Source organism: Macrobrachium rosenbergii, chromosome 3, assembly GCF_040412425.1.
Source record: "Macrobrachium rosenbergii isolate ZJJX-2024 chromosome 3, ASM4041242v1, whole genome shotgun sequence".
In the NCBI taxonomy this organism is placed as follows: Eukaryota; Metazoa; Arthropoda; class Malacostraca; order Decapoda; family Palaemonidae; genus Macrobrachium; species Macrobrachium rosenbergii.
The window spans coordinates 20,018,698-20,028,697 of record NC_089743.1 but is presented as its reverse complement, the minus strand read 5'-3'; the positions used below and the strand labels follow the sequence as shown (position 1 = coordinate 20,028,697).

The 10,000-nt window shown below is 36.1% G+C and overlaps 1 long non-coding RNA gene across 1 annotated transcript in view; it reads right to left on the bottom strand.

Annotated features, from left to right (window-relative positions):
* LOC136828351 (uncharacterized) overlaps window positions 1-10,000 on the bottom strand; it is a 114,740-nt gene that overhangs the window by 17,679 nt on the left and 87,061 nt on the right. The window contains exon 2 of the long non-coding RNA XR_010850013.1: window positions 3,486-3,586. This is a non-coding gene — a long non-coding RNA (uncharacterized lncRNA). The remainder of the gene's footprint in view (window positions 1-3,485; window positions 3,587-10,000) is intronic.

Genomic DNA, 10,000 nt, shown 5'->3' with positions numbered 1-10,000 from the left:
AGTTCTTCCTATTTAGTTCTTAATCCCTGACAGTTAGACAGAACAAAATGAAGGAATTTAGCTTCAATTTTGAAGCACTTAAATTGGAGCCCCTTTTAAGTGTTTTTACTTTACTGCCTTGCTCCTGCTTTTTTCAAAAAGGAGACTGATTATTTATGGTTGCCTTCCATTTTAAAGTTGACGACGGTTCTACTTTCATGGAGGAGGAACCTGCCACAGATGGCAAAGCTGGCTCTGCCTGAGGAGAGGTGGAAGTGTCAGGCACAATTGGTGCAACCTCTGAAGCATTAGGAGTACCAGCTGTGAATGTGTTACAGCAAAAGCTCCAGAGAGACAGAAGCATCAGATACAGTTAATGAAGCCTCCAAAGAGGAAAGGAATGCCAGTTACAGCTGGTGCAGCCTCCAAAGAGGAAGGAGTGCCAGGCACATCTGGCATGGCCTCCAAAGAGGCAGGAGTGCCAGAGACAACTGGTGCAGCCTCCCAAGAGGCAGGAGTACCATAAATTACTGGCACAGCCTCCAAAGAGACAGGAGTGCCAAAAAGTACTGGTGCAGCCTCCAAAGAGACAGGAGTGCATGTTGCCACTGATCTTCCTTTTCTATTACGAAAGAAAGCACCTCTGATAGCACTTACGTTTCTTCTTTGGTTAGCAGCAATACAAGAAAAGGATATTCCTGGTCTAACATACTGGTTTACTCATTTTTGTTTTGCCTCTGTAAATGTAAATGTCTGTATTTCGTTTTTTATGATGTACACATCACAATTTTGTGAAGAAGATGGATGATTGTCTCTACAATGGATACATTTTGCTTCTTTATAACATACACCAGGCTCTGGTTCACTAGACTTAAAACATGTGGCAAACTTGCCTTGTAGTTTCTGCCTACAAGATCCTAAGATAAAATGTCCATATTCTTATCAATAAAAACATCTCCTTGGTCTTAGGATATATTGCTTAACCTTAAAATGTAACCATTGTGCTTTTATTACATTACATATGCAGGTAGAATTGAAGATAATAATTAAATTTTCAAGTGGAATTATGGCTCCAATGATCTTCATTCTTTCAATGTTAATCACATTTTGATCTTTTCATTATTCTACAAGTTTCTATTCTGAATACATCATCGGTTGGGGTACAAATATCATTCCCTTGGAGTGATTCCAAAAACCATGTACTGAGCAGTCTATTTTAACTCTTCCAAGATGCAAAAACGATTTAAAATTTTTCACTTTCATTTGGTGACGCCGATTCTACTGTCAGTTTTCCCCGACCTTCAGATGATGTCTTGGGCTCTTTGCCACAACACTTCACAATGTTTCTGTAAACATTAAAAATGTCGCAACTCGAATCTTCTAGATCAAAGGTCAAATATTTATCATAAGAGGTTTCAAATATACCTGGTCCTATTTAACATACATTTCTGGGCAATTTCCCTTTGTCCCAGTGTAATTACCCTACAAGGTTTCCTAGCCATGTCCAAGCACAGGTTGTGAAAAGGGTATCATCAAAGGGTCCAGGGGTACTCGATTCTTTCTTACTACTCATAAATATCAAAGTGGGAAAAATCTGAATAAACCTGAAAATCTTAAAAATATACCATCAGCCTCTCATGGAGTTTATTCTTCTGCCAATGGCTCCAGTAAGAGCCGACTCTCAAATGTCCACTCCATATCCTACCCCACAGGGGATGGCACAACCCATTTAGGGTGACTGAAGTGTAAACCAAATCCACTTGTTGGGACTGAAAATATTACAAGAATACAATGATCCCCACCCTAATCATATATAAATGGCAAACTGGACAGAATGCTGAGTCATATCCCCACAACTAGACCACCCCTAGAATCCATGGCCCAGCTCTGCAGAATAGTTTCACCCCTGAGGTATCAATGTGATATCCCCTCAGGTCCAAACATCATTGGGTAGTTAATGATCCTACCATAGTTCCCGCTTTTAGCTTCAGATGTAAAACCCTGCCACAGCTATGATACCTCCTCCTATTTATCATGTGAAACAGATTTTACCAAAAGTTAAAAATTCCACAAAATTTAACATAAATTAATAAGTAATAATATATGGGACTCTTGGAATCGAACCCAACAGCATATTCCAGGGGTTCAAGTGCCCTCTCACCACGTCAAGGTGGTCCCAAGTCGAGGGGACACACACGCAACCATCTGACAGCTGTGAATGTTACAGCAAAAGCTAGAGTCAAGAAATGGCAGGGGCTAGTAAAAACACATCTCCGGAGACTCTTATAAGAATGGAATCGAAAACCTGTTTAATGAAAAAAAGCAAAAAATGCCCCGAAGTTTCCTCGGCGCAATCGAGTTTTCTGTACAGCCGCTACAGCGTATAATCAAGGACACCGAAAACAGATCTATCTTTCAGTGGTCTCGGTTTAATGATGTATGAGCCACGGCCCATGAAACTTTAACCTAGGCCTAGTGGTGGCATAGTCTATATCAGCACGATCGTGGATAACTTTAACCTTAAATAAAATAAAAACTACTAAGGCTAGAGGGCTGCAATTTGGTGTGCTTGATGTTTGGAGGATGGATGATCAACATACCAATTTGCAGCCCTCTAGCCTCAGTAATTTTTAAGATATGAGGACGGACAGAAAAAAGTGCGGACAGAAAAGTGCGGACGGACAGGCAACTAAAAGCAATGGAGAAAAATATTCGTGTTTCATACCTTTAAGTTAATGCTTCCATATTGCAATCTAAATAGCCACCATAGTTTTCAAATTTTTTTTCTACCTTAATTTTTCCACATATTTTCTTATTTGCTTCTTAAATTGTCTCATTCTTATTTAGTGAAACTATGTTAGAAATCGAGAACAGTGTCTGAGAACAAACAAGCAAGCAAGCAAGCAAGCCTTTTTTTACTTACATCTTTCTTGAATCTTTAACAATACATGATCGGACGCAAATAAAATGTTACTGATAAAACACAAACCTCGGTCGCATTAAAATTTTTTTACTCAACTGATGAGACAGGAAAACACCCATACATCTAGACCCAGTTTACATGTACTAAAGCTGCTTGAATGTGTTTAACAGAGAGAGAGAGAGAGAGAGAGAGAGAGAGAGAGAGAGAGAGAGAGAGAGAGAGAGAGAGAGAGAGAGAGAGAGAGAGACGTAGACATGAAATGACTTAAAGCCTAATACAGTCATCCCGAATTTTGTACCTCAGGTATGCTGGATAGCAACCGATTGTAAAATTACTAACATCGAGGGCATCCTTAAAAACCAAAATATTTAAGGGTTCTTGTAGATATGACTAAGGATATTGTACGGTTTCACCAGAGATATTTAAGCTTTCGATAAGGTTTTATACAGATTTAAATATGTTGATAAAAGATTATTGCATATGCAACCACTTGGGCTGTAGTAATGAAAGGCCCGTTGCCTTAGGGATATATTATGCAAGCTCTACCGACACCTCCGGATCAAGATGGTTCAATCCTGCTTACCTAGGATGATTTGAAGTGACAGAGGGAGAGCAATGGCGACGATAGGAACAGCATGAATTTAGTTTGCGGCTATGACCCACGTTCCACCGTCCCGGATTACCCTGCCACGAAAAAGACCAGTTAGAATCGTTGGATTTTGAAGGCCGTCCTTTGTCCTCCTGTTTGAAGTTTTACATACATACATAAATACATACATACATACATGCACACACACACTTATATATATGTATATATATACATATACTGTATATATATAATACACACACATATATATATGTACATATATTATATAAATTTTGTCACAAAAACCGTGGCATTTTCATATATTAAAAAACACTAAGCTAAAAATATCGTTTAAATATCCAGTTCACTATACCTCAAGAATTACTACACCCAAAGGGAATTATAATTGATAAGTGCTTCTTCGCTGGCGAGATTCAAACCACTACCTAGTTTAGAAACAATGATGCACAGTGACTCAGACCACTGTGCCATTAAGAGGGGTACAATTCCCTCCAATCTTTGCATTAACTCATTTATAAAGAGACTGTCATTCGGAATTGTCTCATTTCCAGGAGTGTTATCAATGCAGTTACCTACGTAGCCGTGCCTCTGTGTTCCCGATTGCCTGAAGAAATCTGCCCATACCGACGCTGATAGAATTTCATAGCCGATTAGGCTTAACAACCCTTGCACGTGGCTATTTACATGTACCTTATTGGGATATTGATGTGTTAATTAACCATTCAGTTGGTTAGTGTTGTGCCCTGTTTCCACTTGTTATTTTAGTGAGTTTTTTCCATTACTCCCATTGTGAATTTATCGTGCTGTTTGTGTAAAATAAATCAGTGTTAAGGAGCAATTTCTCATTGGCAACCTACCAAATATTAATTATTCTTTTTATTATTCTGTTTGTGGGCTTACGAGGGGTTTTGCAAGGCTAAGATTATTAAGTTGAAGTAAACATACGCAGTCTTCCCCATCGTAATCCATAACAATATACAGTAAACCCCTGTATTCCCGGGGGATGCATACCACACCCTCCGCGAATAGCTAAAATCCGCGAATACTTAAAACCCTTCTAAAAACACTTAGAACTGCCTATGTTGATAGTTCCAACATAAAAAGAACTCTAAAAATGCTTATGCAGGTATTACCCTACTTATGATGGGGTTAGGTTCCAAAAATCCCATCATTTGTTGGAAAAAACGTATCTCGAATATAGCCTAGCCTACACTAGGGTATTCAGTACCATGTTTACATATATGGTAGCCTAGCCTACACTATAAAGTATACTCTATACATATATGGTATAGTAATTATTAATATCAGCTAATTCTGGAGGTTCATGCAGATTGACTTATGATACTTCAATACAAAGAGAAATTGAATAACAAACAAGAATTAGCTTAGCCTACACTATGGTATATCGTATACATATACAGTAGCCTAGCCTACATTATACTGTACTCTATATTCACATATCAATATCGTATTAAACAAACATCAACATAACGAATATGCATCTTTTCCATGGATCTTTTAAAACGTTATGCTTTACTTCACTGTATCCAGTAATACTGTATATATTCTTATATTGCTTTTGTATTATAAATTGCGATCATAGTGATCAATGTTTTGGTTTTTAAATCGATTACGTGGTAAGTTTATTTCGCCGTATTTAATACAGTTCAGAGCGCTTTCCTTGCTTCTGGTTAGCGTAAATGAATCTCTAGATATTTTATTTATATGGGACAAGGTTATTTTTCGTTATATGAAGTGATTTTAAGTCGAAATATAACTTAAATACGTCTCGTTGTGAAATTAATTTAGCTACTTTTTCGTTAATAGATGACGTTGCTTGTTTGGGGGCATGTTAGTTTTGTGTAAAAAAAAAATCAAGATTCCGTTCACTATTTTTACTTGATTTCATCATAATACGACCTTTACGCATTTATCTTTTATCGACGTGAAAACAGCAGTAATATGTGTTCTTTCATCCCAGTAGTTTTGATTAAAATACTTTCTCTCCAATTTTATTTACGGTCGAGTTTCATCCATGTTGCCGATGCACGATAATATATAGTCATTATCAGCTAGAACAGTGTTTTCTCAGCTTCAGCTACAGCTTGCAGCTTAAATTTAGCAGTATATTTTCCTCCATAGTGAATAAGGGTATAATGTAAAAATATATCAGTCTTATTCTACTTAACGTTATATGTAGCATAACTACGGTAATTCTTTACTACCCTACAATGGTTGAAATACAAGCAAAACAGCTGTTGTTATCCAATTCGGTTATAAGCAAAACAACAGTTTCTCGTTCGGTTGTTTATGGCTGTATGCATTTATACAAGAGTATGATGTTGCTAACAATACTTTCATTAATCTTTTACTTTTTTAACTAGAAGATGGGATACAGAGATGGAGGAAAAGAAGTTGGTCTGTTGTACTTTGGTCTCTCTCTCTGCCCTGATTGTATGCTGCTGCCTGCACCTGCGTGAAATTTAAAAATATTTTATAAATATTGTCGTATCGGTATTAAGTGTTTACACCATTGCAAAATCGAATTACCGTAAGGCAAATTATCGTAACTCGAGCACTACCTGGGTACCTGAGTATTTTAATAGTTTTATCACAAAAAGTGCATTTAGTCATGAAAACGATGTGAAAATATAGTAATTAGTGAATATTTCTCAGTGAAAAATACCGCGAATGGGCGAATTTTCCGCGAATAATGTGTATGTATGTTCCATACAGAAATCTGCGAATCGCTGAGTCCGTGAATCGTGAGAAAGTGAATGGGGGGGGGGGTTATTGTATGTGCGTGTGTGTGTACGCGCGAGTGTAATTATAATCAAACTGGCATGTGATTCACATTTACGGAATATATATATACACATGCACACATATATATACATATATTTATTAAACTTGTTTGTTTGACATAACCTTCATTTATTCGATGTACTTACGCATATGTATTCATAAAAGAAGAGTTAACACACGGTATGGCTACAAATATATATATATATATATATATATATATATATATATATATATATATATATATATATATATATATATATATATATATATAAAGGTATAGAGAACCTGTTAAAAGCTGGTATATATTACAAGATATCAATAACTCGCAGAAATTACTTTCTCCCCCTCTTTCCAGCTAAAAATAAAAGGTACAATAAAAGTTACAAATACTGAACCAAAGGATCACTTAGGAAACTAAGGCAAAAAGATCTTTCACACGAAAATTTAGAAATTTCATAGTAAACATCCGAGTTCCCAAAAGTGGTTTATTCGACTCACTTAATAAATTAGCCAAACTAATTACGTTTTATCATCCCTGCATTAAAAATGTCTAATTTAAAATTACACTACTATATATTCAGTCTACTTTTTGTAATTAAATATACTATAAATCTTTTTGTCTTCTTTTGTACAAAATTTATAGTATTCATTTAATCTAAATTTATAGCATGATTATATTTTTGTGCGTTAGAAAAGAGTGCTGTTTTCCCCGCTTCCCACTCAGTCACAGGGCATTTGTAGGCTCTCGAGTCGATGGTTTCTCCTAAACAAGTATGCTTTCTTTTTATTATATCAGTTACAAGGTCCAAACTACTGCGGCAAAACTAAAGATTTTGAGGGCTTTAAGGGTTCCTCACGTGAGTCTACAGGGAAATCCAAGTTTTCTTGTGGTTTTTCTTCCGTGGCTATCCAGCAGGGTATAAGGGATGGCGGAAATCGGCTTAACGCATATCTGAATAGGTGTTTTATGATTATATACAACTAACAACAAAGAGCTGTCAAAATATCATGACTGGCAACATGAAAATCTCCAAAAAATACCAATCTGAAAAAAAAACAATGCAGACAATAATATTAATCCAGAAACAAAAACAAGTCAGTTACAAGTGTAGTTGAAGTAGGTTTGTACTATATATCTGTTGTGTGAGCAAAGGTAAAAAAAAAGTTATGATTTATAAAATCATTGACGATTAATAAGTCGGTAATAATAAAAAGACACTGTAGAAGCTGTGGTGGATGTGCAACACAAGACTTTTAAAGCTGTGCGCGCAGAGGTTCTGAATATGGGAAAGACACCATTTCTGGTGATATGGTTTAGAGCTCAAAGAGGGACGTCTTCGTCTGGGAAAAAGGCCCTACAACTAAAATGAACTTTTAATGCCGTTTCGTTCCAATAACGTCACTTTTGATTACACAGATCTTGGGGATAGACCCAGACTACAAATTATGGGTACAGGAGAGTCAGTCAAATTTTACAGATGTATTATATACTGTATATATATATATATATATATATATATATATATATATATATATATATATATATATATATTTATATATATATTATATATTTATTTATATATATATTACATAATGTGTGTATGTATAAAGAGAAAACTTGGATCGGTGTCGAGACGTCGGGAGACTTAGATTTTTTATGCTAGAAAAAAGTTACATCATCAAAATAGCGAACATGACTAGAGAGAGAGAGAGAGAGAGAGAGAGAGAGAGAGAGAGAGAGAGAGAGAGAGAGAGAGAGAGAGAGAATTTCATTAGCTAATGGAGGGCTCGCCTCTCGAACGGTCACCTCAGGAAAACTAAAACACACAAACACAAATGCAGGGGATTTCAGCGATCGGAAGCTGAATCAATTAATTTCGCAGCTTCAAATGCAGGGGATTTCAGCAATCGGAAGCTGAATCAATTAATTTCGCAGCTTTCACCGTTAAGAATCTGAAAAAAGGCGTGACTTGAGTGCTTAGCTACGAGCTTACCTTTTGACCTAGGCCACAGGTCGCTGCGGAAAACTGACCTAAAGCCTAAACTTCTTAAAGCGCAATACTGGAAATCGAACTCTGATGCAGCTATGCGAGACCAAAGCTCTTACCACTCAGCCACCTGAAAGGTATTAGGAGCCTGCTAAGCCTTCGGTAGAGATCAAGGAGGGAAGGTTTTGACAACCGTATTGCACTTTTAAAAATTATTCTTTAATTTTATTTAACCTGGCGAAGAACAAAAGAGAGAGAGAGAGAGAGAGAGAGAGAGAGAGAGAGAGAGAGAGAGAGAGAGAGAGAGAGAGAGAGAGAGAGAGACTCCTTGAACACATGTCAAAAATCTGAAATGTTCTATTTACCATCACTTACACGTCAACTTTCATCCTGGTGCTCTCAGGGATGTCATCCGAACATTCATCCTGCATCCAAACCTTCGTAATTTGATTTAACGTGAAGAAAAAACTGACTTAATAAAATCACACATCCGTTTGTATTTTATTGCATTCAATACTATCTAGCCTTTGTCATGAAAAACACTACAGAGATGCCTGTCTTTTAACCTTGGGGTCGGCCCCAGCTGAGGACCTACTTCAAAGATGTGAATGGGTTTGTATTGTATCTGCAGTACTTATTTAATCAGTTGTATATTACTAATTTTTATGGTTTTCTCTTTATTGCTATCACCTTTTTTATACTCCCATATATTTCAATGCTATTAGAGGTCGTAAATTAAGTTAATGACTCTTAGTCTGCATAATGAGGTTTCAGTAAAGGTGAAACAATAATTAATGAATCCACTGACATCCACATACACATTATACATATATTTATATAATATGTTTGAATGTACATACTCATACACACACACACACACACACACACACATACACATATATATATATATATATATATATATATATATATATATATATATATATATATATATATAATATATATATAAATATATTTAGAGCATGTGGTTTTTCCAAATAATAGATGACTCAAGAGTAAACACTTTATCAGTATTTGCTACATTCTTTCTTTAACGTGCAGAACATTTTTCAGTTCATAAGCCTTCACAGAAGGCTTAACAACAACACGTTTAATCCCTCTATAAACAATACGCTACTCATCTCGATCTTGGACAAACTGGCTTCCTAAATATTAAACCTCTCCTCTATCGTAATAATTCCGAATTATACTTTTTTATCACGCACTTATTATCTTCCATTTTGTCCATAAGAACTATCTCAGATTATGCTGATCCATCTTTAATCGATGCTAACCTTTTGATCATTTTACCATTTTCTCTCAAGCAGAAGATTAGATTACCAGCGAGACATAGCAGTTGGCATTGAAAATTTGACTGAGCGGTAGACCACGGATGATGAAAGGTTCCAAAGGAAGAAGTGAGAGGAGCAATTGTTCCTTTGCGTAAAGATGAAGAAGACCGTGGTGATTTCAAAGCCTAGGGACATTAACATTACCAACGTTACACCACGGAAGGTGTATGGTAGAATTTTATGAAACAGTTGTGCGTCGAGTTTAAGAGTAAGCTGCATGCTGCGTACACGGGAAAAAATTATAAAATTTTAAAAGATACTATTTGGTGGGTGTTAAAGAAGGTCTGGTATCGAAGGCAATTTATTAAGAGCGATTAAAAATTTGATGAATACAAACAAAGCAAGTTTG